Here is a 12,433-nt window from a genome sequence, read left to right as displayed (position 1 = left end):
CTTTCAGCAAAAGCATCCCCATCTCTGAAAAGGCATCTCTCTTTCAGTGTTCTGTCAGTTGACTTCTGTGTGTGCAGGTTTTGTAATGTTGGGCCATTTGGTCCCTTCTCATATCACTGGGAATAATAACACCTTCTTCATAACGTTGTTGGGAGAATTTCTGCTGCTGCTGCTAGGTCACTTCAGTCGCGTCCGACTCTGTGTGACCCCCAGAGACGGCAGCCCACCCAGCTCCCCCATCCCTGGGATTCTCCAGGTAAGAACACCGGAGTGGGTTGCCATTTCCTTCTCCAACGCATGAGAGTGAAAAGTGAAAGTGAAGTCGTTCAGTTGCGACCCCGTGAACTGCAGCCCACCAGGCTCCTCCATCCACGGGATTTTCCAGGCAAGAGTACTCGAGTGGGCTGCCATTGCCTTCTCTAATCACAGTGCCTAGAATATGCTAAATGACTAGATGACTATGATAATCATCAGGACTATGATTATTTCCACTGTCTTCGGTTTCTCCAAGACAATGCCACAGAACAGTATAACAAAAAAAAGCATGGCTTGGGAGCTGGAGAGACCAGGGCCCCAAAAGAGAAAAAGCAATACCACTGCTGTGTGACAGTGGGCAAGTCATTTAGCTTGTGTCTTCTGAGATCTTTTCTTCCATGAAATGGTGTGAAAAATTCCCGTCTCATAGGTATTGAGAGGATTCAAAGAAATAAAATATGAAAAACATCCAACATGATGTATGGCTCAAGATATATATTCATTTCTCTCATTTATCAAGTCATTCAAAATTTTATCTTTGTTTTCAGAATGTTTTCTGAAATTTTACTCCATTCTTACTGTCTAGTCACCAAATCAAGAAACATCTAACATCTCTATCTCTATTACTGATAACGCCTCTTGTGTTCCCTGCCTTCAGACACTCAGCTCCTGAAAGCAGGCAGATTATTCCTCCTAAAATTCTGACCAGATAGATTTAAGATTTGCCTGTACAATATTCTGTAAGAACTCAAACTCATCTTTAACCCTTCTTAAAATTTTCTAGTAATTGTGGTAGACCATTCAAAAAGTAGAATTAGATTTTACAGAATTGTAAAGCTTTCTTTAGCTCCCCGCCCCCTTCCTTTTCAAAAGTATACTCCTTAAAAGCTCTTTACCACTATGGTAGGCAGACTCTAAAATAAGCCCCATTGATCCCTTCCCCATGGACCTCTATAACCTTTTCCCTTGAATGGGCACTGCATCTAGAGACTCGCTCCTAACAAGCAGGATACAACAAAAGTGACGGCATGTCACTTCTAAGATTAGTTTTCAAAAACCTGTGACTGGCATCTCTTTTGTCCTCTTGCTCTTGAAAGCCAATTCACCATGTTGTATGTGGTCCTATGGAGAGGCCCCTATCACAAGAAACTGCTGTTTCTGGCCAACAGCCAGCAAGGACCTGAGGCCCGCCGAGTTGGAAGTGGATGTCCTGCATTCAGTCAACAGGTATGAGTGGGCTTGGAGCAGACCTTTGCCAAGTTGAGCATTTGTGTGTGACTGCAGCGGTAGCTGCATCCTTACTTTTGGCTTTGAGACATCTTGAGTCAGAGGTATCCAGCTAAACTGACATACAGATACTGTAATCTGTGAGTGTTTCTTAGTTTAAGTTGCTACGTTCTGGTAGTAATTTATTATAGAACAATAGAAAGGGGGGCTTCCCTGGTGGCTCAGATGGTAAAGAATCTGCCTGCAGTGTGGGAGACCTGGGTTCAATCCCTGGGTTGGGAAGATCCCCTGGAGGAGAGCATAGCAACCCATTCCAGTATTCTTGCCTGGAGACTCCCTGTGGACAGAGGAGCTTGGCGGGCTGCAGTCCATGGGGTCGCAAAGAGTCGATGTGACTAGCAACTCAGCACAGCACAGCCCAGCTGTAATAAATATAGGAAAACGGGGAAGTCTGGAATCAGGCTGGAATGAAAGAAGGGAGGATTTTGAAGAGTATGTTAAAGCAGCCTAAATTGTCTTGAAAACACTGTAGTGGCAGAAAGCTTAACCACATTATCACCTTCTGAAGCAGGACATAGGAAATACTCCTACTAAACCAAGTGAACTAGAGAAGTAAATTTCCAAACAAAGTGTTGAAGCCACTGTCTGCTTTCTTTCTACTGCTTATAGTAAAATATGATGACTAGAGATCAACTCAGAGTACAGCTGAACAGAAAAGGAACCAACAAAATTTGATGGTTCTGAAAGTCTTGATTCTAAGACTAAGAAATGGCTTCCAAACAAAGATCAAATCCAGGATTCTGTCATGGTCTAAAAATGGAGCAGAGGGTATGAACATAAAAATCTTTTGTTAAGAATTCTGAGCTTAGAAAACTCAAATTTTTTATCAAAGGTGATAAGCAAGTCTGTCACCTACCTTAACGGGAGATACTATCTCTATTTTCCAAGGCTGTTCACTATGTAAAATATCATTGAAAAAATAATCTGAAACAAAGGCCATTAGTGCCTCTGCTACAACACATGCAGAAAAGTGAGAGAGCCCTGGGGGAATTGTTTTCCAATAATATTCACCCTCATTTCTGTACCATCTGGGTATCTGATGAATCTTCCCATGAGTATGGCATGCCCTTGACTACATTGATACATGTGGCCAAGAGTGGCCAGACAAAATCTATTCAGTCTTTCCTACAGCATATAATTAAAACTACTATTCAAAGAATTCCAAATAGCAGAATGAGACCAACTTGCAGTTCTGAGACTGACCATACTCCCCAGGCTTCCAGACCCTACTGGGTAAACAAATTCCATAAACCATCAAGGTCTACTTTAGAAATACAGGGGCTTTCTCTTTAAGATTCTTCAACTGAGTTTTTCTAAGGTACCAGTGGAATCAGCGCCTTTAGTGCCACACCACTATATCCTCAAATATAGGAGGAGATATCAGTGATTTTACAGACCAGGAATGGGACCACAAGGGAGAAATCTACGGGTGAAGGCAATTCTATAATCCATAAAAACACTGGCCACTGAGCTGAGGTCAACCAGAATGCTTTCCAGGATAAAGGTGATGTCACTGATTCAGTTCAGTTCAGTCACTCAGTCATGTCCGACTCTTTGCAACCCCGCGGACTGCAGCACACTGGGCCTCCCTATCCATCACCAACTCCCAGAGTTTACTCAATTGTGTCCATTGAGTCGGTGACGCCATCCAACCAGCTCATCCTCTGTCGTCCCCTTCTCCTCCCACCTTCAATCTTTCCCAGAATCAGGGTCTCTTCAAATGTGTCAGTTCTTCGCATCAGGTGGCCAAAGTATTGGAGTTTCAGCTTCAACATCAGTCCTTCCAATGAATATTCAGGACTGATTTTCTTTAGGATGGATGGCTGGATCTTCCTGCAGTCCAAGGGACTCTCAAGAATCTTCTCCAACACCACAGTTCAAAAGCATCAATTCTATGCTCAGCTTTCTTTAGCCCAACTCTCACATCCATACATGACTACTGGAAAAACCATAGCTTTGACTAGACGGACCTCTGTGGGCAAAGTAATGTCTCTGCTTTTTAATATGCTGTCTAGGTTGGTCATAACTTTCCTTCCAAGGAGCAAGCATCTTTTAATTTCATGGCTGCAGTCACCATCTGCAGTGATTTTGGAGTCCAAAAAAATAAAGTCTGTCACTGTTTCCACTGTTTCCCCATCTATTTCCCATGAAGTGATGGGACCAGATGCCATGATCTTTGTTTTCTGAATATTGAGTTTTAAGCCAAATTTTCATTCTCCTCTTTCACTTTCATCAAGAGGCTCTTTAGTTTTTCTTCGCTTTCTACAATAAGTGTGGTGTCATCTGCATATCTGAGGTTATTGATATCACTCCCAGCAATCTTGATTTCAGCTTGTACTTCATCCATTCCAGCATTTCTCATGATATACTTTGCATAGAAGTTAAACAAGCAGGGTGTCAATATACAGCCTTGACATACACCTTTCCCGATTTGGAACCAGTCTGTTGTTCCATGTCCAGTTCTAAGTGTTGTTTCTTGACCTGCATACAGATTTCTCAGAAAGCAAGACAGGTGGTCTGGTATTCCCATCTCTTCAAGAATTTTCCACAGTTTGTTGTGATCCACACAGTCAAAGGCTTTGGCATATTCGATAAAGCAGATGTTATTCTGGAACTCTCTTGCTTTTTCAATGATCCAATGGATGTTGGCAATTTGATCTCTGGTTCCTCTGCCTTTTCTAAAACCAGCTTCAACATCTGGAAGTTCATGGTTGGTGTATTGTTGAAGCGTAGCTCAGAGAATTTTGAGCATGACTTTGCTAGTGTGTCAGATAAGTGCAACTGTGCGGTAGTTTGAGCATTCTTTGGCATTGCCTTGCTTTGGGATTGGAATGAAAACTGACCTTTTCCGGTCCTGTGGCCACTGCTGAGTTTTCCAACTTTGCTGGCATACTGAGTACAGCACTTTCAGAGCATCATCTTTTAGGATTTGACATACCTCAATTGGAATTCCATCACCTCCAATAGCTTTGCCTGGAGTGATGTTTTCTAAGGCCCACTTGACTTCACATTCTAGAATATCTGGCTCTAGGGGCACCATCATGGTTATCTGGGTCATGAAGAGCTTTTTTGTACAGTTCTTCTGTGTATTCTTGACACCTCTTAATATCTTCTGCTTCTGTTAGGGCCAAACCTGTACAATGTCATGAACCTCCGTCCATAGTTCTTCAGGCACTCTGTCTATCAGATCTAATCCCTTGAATCTATTTGTCACTTCCACTGTATAATCATAAGGCACTCGAACAGATAGTCTAGAAAAAAGAGTAGTCAATGCCTCAGAAATGTTAGAGCCCTGGAGAGAACTGTTTACCAATCATTATTATTATTATTATTGGGGTATAGAAGCTTTACAATATTGTGTTAATTTCAAAAACTGCCTAGAAATTCAGCTGATTTTTGAAGCTTCTATAACATTATTCAGTTTACTCTGCTGAAGACTTTCTAACCATTTCTCCTTTCATATACTCTGCAGGTAAACTGGTCTTTTTTTTCTTGAGCTCACCCAATATTAGCCCAGCTTCTTGGTTACAAAAAACATATAAACAATAACAACAAACAAATTCTTGCAAATAAAAGCTGAAACCACAAGTCTCAAACTCATGCTTTCACTTTTGTGTGTCCTTGTTGTGATGATCCTCTAAGACTATGGTTTTCAGGCCTTTTGACAGACTGCTTTGAAAATGATTTAAATTCTTTACCATATATATTTGTTTCCACAGCAAAATACTAAGCTTCTTGGGAGTATAAACTATATTTTTCCATGACTCAATATTTCTAATTTAATTCCTCTTTATAAATGATAGCTACTTACTAAGATATAAATGTCATTGTCTTTAAGTCTCTGATGAATATATTCTATATGAGGAGGGAACCAGTGATCCTTATTTTTCCCACTGATATCCAGAACTAAACAGTCAAGAGACCACAGTAGACCTCTGTAATTCAAATGTCTCACTACAATTTCAAATTGGCAGCCTTCCTTGAATTTCATTTTACTTGCTGAGGAAACAATGAAGCACTTATTCTGCTGCCAGCAGAACTGTGGGAAGAGACTAAGAGATTTGTATTTTCCTGAATCTTTAATCTGCAGAAGAGAACAACTACACTGACCAAGTGGCACACTATTATTATTTCAATAATTCTTTAATTGTACAACTAAATGAATCTTGGAAAATATGGTGCATTCATATAAAAATTGACTCATATGATTGGCAAAAACGCTGATTATCACATAGATCTAGAAATTATAGCTACAGAATTTATAGTAAACAAAAAGTAAGACCAACAAAAATATCACTGATGGTGTTTGTATGGATTAATATAAATGTACTCTCAAACTTATAATTTCCTTTGAGGGAGAATAATTTTACTCCTTTCCTCATTATGGCTATCTGGTGATTTGTGACAATTTCTTCTTGAAAAGTGTCTGCAATGCCAGCACTCAAAAGTCTTCTCGTCAGTCTTCCTGGCATCTTTAAACTGGAGACCTCCAGCCCTGATTATACCTAACCCTTCCCACAAACTCCCATAGCCCTAGGCCATTTACAGTGCATATTCTGTTCCAGCAGATGCAAGGTTGGGTAGAGAAATTTGCAACATTAAATAAGTACTATGAGAGTCCCACTTTGAGACACAAAGTCTTTAAGTCATTTTATAGGACCCTGGAGAACAGGAATCATGTCATATTCATTTTATACCCACATAACTGTTAAATATAAGCAATTGGACACGACAGATTTTAACTTTTTTCATTAAATATTGAGTTGACACAAATAATATTTATGAACTATACAAAAATATGATGAAATAAGGGTATAACCACCACAAATGAACTAACAACTTAAGGAGCAGTACCACTACATTTCAATTATAATCCTCTCTGTGTGCCTCATGATTCTGTAATAGTTTAGTCTCTTGCCCTTCAGAATAATTCTGCTGATTTTTATCATTCTTGTTTTTCTTTACTTTTACATGATTTTAAACTTCATATAAATGGAATCATGTATTCTTCTGTGCCTTTCTCCTTTCAATTATAGGCTCCTGAGATTCCTCTCTTATGAACTGCAGAAACATCTTCTATATGGCATTCCATTGAATATACCTCAATATATTAACCCATTCTCTTTTTGATAAAGATATCAGTTGTATCCAATTCTTTTCTGTTACAAGAATGATATTACACCATGCTTCCACAACAAACTGTGGTAAATTCTTAAAGAGATGGGAGTACCAGACCGCCTGACCTGCCTCCTGAGAAACCTATATGCAGGTCAAGAAGCAACAGTTAGAACTGGCCATGGAACAATGGACTGGTTTCAAATTGGAAAAGGAGTATGCCAAGGCTGTACACTGTCACCTTGATTATTTAACTTATATGCAGAGTACATCATGTGAAATGCCAGGCTGGATGAATCACAAGCTGGAATTAAGACTGCTGGGAGAAATATGAATAATCTCAGATATGCAGATGATACCACTCTAATGGCAGAAAATGAAGAGGAACTAAACAGCATCTTGATGAAGGTGAAAGAGAATGAAAAAGTTGGCTTAAAACTCAACATTCAAAAAACTAAGATTATGGAATCTGGTCCCATCACTTCATGGACAATGGATGGGGGAAAAAATGGAAACAGTGGCAGACTTTATTTTCTTGGTCTCCAAAATCACTGCACATGGTGACTGCAGCCATGAAATTAAAAGACACTTGTTCCTTGGAAGAAAAGTTATGACCAAACTAGACAGCATATTAAAAAAAACAGACATTACTTTGCCCACAAAGGTCCATCTAGTCAAAGTTATGGTTTTTCCATTAGTCATGTATGGATGTGAGAGCTGGACCATAAAGAAGGCTGAACACTGAAGAACTGATGCTTTCAAACTGTGGTGCTGGAAAAGACCCTTGAGAGTCCCCTGGACAGCAAGGAGATCAAACCAGTCAATTTTAAAGAAAGTCAACCCTGAATATTCATTGGAAGGACTGACGCTGAAGCTGAAGCTCCAATACTTTGGACACCTGATGCAAAAGACTCACTGGAAGAGCTGACTCACTGGAAAAGACCCTGAGCTGGGAAAGATTGAAGGCAGGAGAAAGGGACGACAGAGGATGAGATGGTTGGATGGTATCATGGATTCAGTGGACATGAGTTTGAGCAATCTCAGGGAGATACTGAAGGACAGGGAGGCCTGGTGTGCTGCAGTTCGTGGGGTCACAAAAGTCAAACACGACTGAGTGACTGAACAACAACAGCAACACCTCATGAATTTAAGAATTTTACTAAGGTATTTTTTTAAGAAATATAATTGTTGAGTCAACTTCACTAGATAATGATGAATCATTTTTCAAAGTGAATGGGCCAATTTATATTTATTGCAGAGAAGAGGTCCTTTTAGTACATATTCCCACCAAAACTTAAAATATCCAATTTAAATCAATAGGTGGAAAATAGTATTTCATTTTGGTTTTTAATTTTTACATTTTGATTCCTAATATGTTTGATCATCTTTTCATGTGCTCATTGGCCACTCAGAGTTCTCTTTTCCTACAATATGACTAAGTCAATAGTCTATATGGAGACTTTTCTCATTGGCTCATAGAGGACTTTTTATATAGGTTTCTTTCAGTTTTTTATTTTTTCAACTATTTTCTTCCAGCTTCTGGTATGTCTTTTAGTTTTCACAGAAGCATTCCTTTGATAAGTAGAATTTCTTAATCCTGCTGCTGCTGCTGCTGCTAAGTCACTTCAGTCGTGTCCGACTCTGTGTGACCCCATAGACGGAAGCCCACCAGGCTCCCCCGTCCCTGGGATTCTCCAGGCAAGAACACTGGAGTGGGTTGCCATTTCCTTCTCCAATGTGTGAAAGTGAAAAGTGAAAGTGAAGTCGCTCAGTCGTGTCCGATCCTTAGCGACCCCACGGACTGCAGCCTACCAGGCTCCTCCACCCATGGGATTTTCTAGGCAATAGTACTGGAGTGGCTTGCCATTGCCTTCTCCGTTCTTAATCCTAATGCACTCAATTTTCTCAATTGTTTCCTTTATGGATTTGCTTTAGTGTCTCATGTAAGAAACCATTTCTTACACTGAAGTCATAAAGATATTCTGCTATACTGAATCCTAAATTTTACAGCTTTACTTTTCACATTTGAGTAATAATTCATCTGGAATGAACTTTTGAGCTCATATTGAGATGAGGATTGCAATTTTACCATTTACCCTTCATTGAAAAGCCTAATATTTCTCAACTCATATAGAGTGTTATCTGTGTCACAAACAAATTTTCTATGTGGTAGGGTCTGTTTCTGAGCTAATTGACCAACTTGTCCATTCTTCTGTCCTAGGTTCTAACTTGTTACAGTTTAATAATAAATATCTCAATATAATAAATATATCTTAATAATAAATACCATGGGAAATATCACTGGTGCATTACTCTTTCATATATATATTTGAGCATCAGATTATCAAATTCCATCTAAAAATTCCTTAGAATCATTTTTATTTCGATCATATTGAATATATAAATTAACTTATAGAAAATTGACTGAATTAAGCTATTGAGTCTCCTAGTCCATGAACAAGAGGGATTTTTTGTCTTTCTATACAAGGTTTCTTTAATAAAGTTCAATAAAATGTATTTTTCTCCATGAAGATCATACTTATCTTTTGTTAGGCATGTTCTTGCTTTAACAAGGTAAACAGCTTATAGATTACATTTTCTCTATGTAGATACACTGAAATAGATGTTATATTTTGCATTAATTCTGTATCCAGCAAATTCACTGAAATCATCTATTACTTCTATCTGTAATGTATTCTCTGTATATATATATTTGTGATTTTTCAAACAGACAATCACTTGGTAATAATAACTCTTATGATAACTCTTGGTAATGATAACTCTTCTTTCTTTCTATTTCTTTAATTATTTCTTCATGCCTTTTAGTACAATGTCAGATTCAATAGTGACTGATTTTCCAGTGTTAAACCATACTTGCATTGTTGGCTAAACTCAACTTGGCCATGATATCTTTTTTATGTTATTGAATATGGTTTGCTACTATTCTGTTTAGGATTTTTTGTATTATTTTGAGTAGCAAGAATGTCTTATTCTTTTGAATAGGAATAACTTACAAATCTTTTTCATCATTATTTGGTGTTGGTACCAAGGCCATGTACCTCATATACATTTCACACTCTAAAGGTCTGACTATATTCCTGGTATAAGGAATGATTTCTGTGATTGAAGGATATTTCTAAGTTCATACAATGGGCAGGAGATCTATGCAGTATAGATCTTGGTATCACTTAGGCCATTTCAACTACTCTGTTTCTGCTGCATGTTTATTCAGTTATGACTAAAAAGAAGTCATGTCAGTATGAGTCACCAGGTCGCTATTTCCAAAGTCCCAAAGGTTTCCAAGGAATGAAATATGCATTATTTTTTTTTCTTGGCTTTACATGCAGAAGATTTTGGTGCAATGTGATAAAGATAAGGTCTTCTTGTAAATTCATAGTCTCTCAAAACAATTAAAATGTGATAGCCAAAGCCCACAGAAAGGTGCTAACCCTCAAAGTGCCAAAGACAAGTACAGCTTATTCCTTCAGTCCTTTCCCTATCTTCAGTGTCTAATCCATTCCGAGTTGGATTCTTTTATCCCTGCATTCTATGCCATTTTTCCTTCACTATTTCAGATTATGTTCCTAACTAAACGTCATTCTCCTCGTTTAACTCTTCTCTCCACTCTTCATCTTAATATCATTTGACTGATTCAATTCGATTCAACATCTTGGCTTCCTCTAACATCCCAGTGTTGCGCTCATCCCTGCACGTATTAAAAGTCAACCAGCTATTGAAAGCTGCCATTGAAACGATTACAGACTAGTGGTAGATAAAAGATGGTAGAGAAAGCTACACAAGGTGCTACTGACTGAATAAAAACTGGCCCTAGGCCAGCTGAGAGAGCCCAGGAAAGCTTTTGGAGGAATGGATGAAACCTAAACGGAGTCCTGAAAGCTGAACAGGATTAACAAGAGCAACAAAGAGTGCAGGGAATGGCATTCAAGGTAGAGAAAACAGGAGACGCAAAAGCATGGGGAACCACAGGATCCCTATGGCCCACTGGAAAGTTAGTTTACCAGGATAATAAGGCCCAGTTCTCACTGCGCATTTTAGCATTTTAGAGCTTTTTGGTAAAAAATTATATTCAACTCATAAATGCTTTTAAAGTTGGAAAAATGCTGTCATTTGTGTTTGTTTTATGGCATTTGTGTAACATTGCTAACTCTGCAGTTCATCACTGAATTGTTCTAGAATGGTTTCCAAAAAGTACAAAGTCTGTAATCTGAGAGAAATTTAATTTAAATTTTATCTGATATTTTGTATCTGACTCATGAATTAATATGACAATGTGGTAGTTGTAAAGAAAATAAGAAAACATATTCAAATCACTTGAATTATAATAAAAATAAACCCCAAAGATGAGATACAAAAAGATGGCATTATTTAGGCAGTTTTCTGTTCTAACTTCTAATTTCCCTTCACACTCTACATCTCCCTGCCTCTGCCCAATGTTATAAATAATAATGTTTCTATATACAAATAATATTACTAGAGAGGACCTTTCAAGTAGAGCAGTATGCCACCTCGTGAGCAGAGTGAGTTTGAATGTGTGTGTGCTTATGTGCACATGTGTGCGCTGCTTAGGTAAGACCAAAAATGAACACAATCTTTAGCTGAATGTCTTCCACATACCTTATGATTCTGGACTTCAATGACAATGACCACTAGTAGAGATCTGGAGATCATAAACCAAAGGGTATGATTAAATATAATAATTTTAGAAGTCCAGTCAAATTGGAGTCTGCATACAAGTTGAAAGGTTTTGTATTTCTCCTATTTTTCTGGCTCCTCTAATTACCATAAAGCAATCTCCCTTTTATTTATTTTTCTTTTTTTTTTTTTAATGTGTTCCCCATCCTGAAACCCCTCCCAACTCTCTCCCAATCCCATCCCTCTGGGTCATCCCAGTGCACCAGCCCTGAGCACCCTGTCTCATGCATCGAAACTGGACTGGCGATCCATTTCACATATGATAATAAACATGTTTCAATGTCATTCTCCCAAATCATCCCACCCTCACCCTCTCCCACAGAGTCCCAAAGACTGTTCTATACATCTGTGTCTCTTTTGCTGTCTCGTATACAGGGTTATCATTACCATCTTTCTAAATTCCACATATATGTGTTAGTATACTGCATTGGAGTTTTTCTTTCTGGCTTACTTCACTCTGTATAATAGGCTCCAGTTTCATCCACCTCAATAGAACTGATTCAATCTCCCTTTTAAATACACTTGACTTCCCATTTCTAAGTTACTCTATCACTGTTACTGGCAGCTAAAGATAGTGAGAATTATTTTATTATTTAAAGTATAAAATCTTTTTATACATTTTAGTATGTCTGCAATATGTCATGTAAACAAGTACTACTATAATTGAAAGATATACGCATTTAGCTATTTTAAAAATTAAGAACTTTATCAAATGATCCTTTTCTAAAAAATAATCACTGAATTTAAAGACAGTATATTTAAATTGTTGTGTATTTTGTATTTTATAAACATCATACAGCCCTATTGTTAGTTATCTTTTTCTTCTCCTTAATATGAATTACAAAATATTTAAAATGTTAGGCATTAAAAATATCCATGGTGAATACTAGGAAGTGAGTCCAAATTGCAGAACCTGTGACTAAAATGTGTGCTATGTTTCAGAATTAAATACTATTTTTTGAGTGATTATTTTCAAATTGTTATTCAACATACAAAACACATGGTTCTAGAGAAGTTCTTCTGAGCACAGAGCTAGTTAATAAGACACATAGAATTTTTAATT

General features: G+C 37.9%; 1 protein-coding gene across 9 annotated transcripts in view; it reads right to left on the bottom strand.

Moving 5' to 3' along the window:
• PPP1R9A (protein phosphatase 1 regulatory subunit 9A) overlaps positions 1 to 12,433 on the bottom strand; it is a 351,250-nt gene that overhangs the window by 86,543 nt on the left and 252,274 nt on the right. The gene's annotated exons all lie outside the window — the stretch shown is intronic.

This window comes from Moschus berezovskii, chromosome 3 (assembly GCF_049115385.1).
Source record: "Moschus berezovskii isolate FMDL1 chromosome 3, NW_MosBer_1.0, whole genome shotgun sequence".
Lineage (NCBI taxonomy): Eukaryota > Metazoa > Chordata > Mammalia > Artiodactyla > Moschidae > Moschus > Moschus berezovskii.
This window is presented reverse-complemented; position numbering and strand designations above follow the sequence as displayed.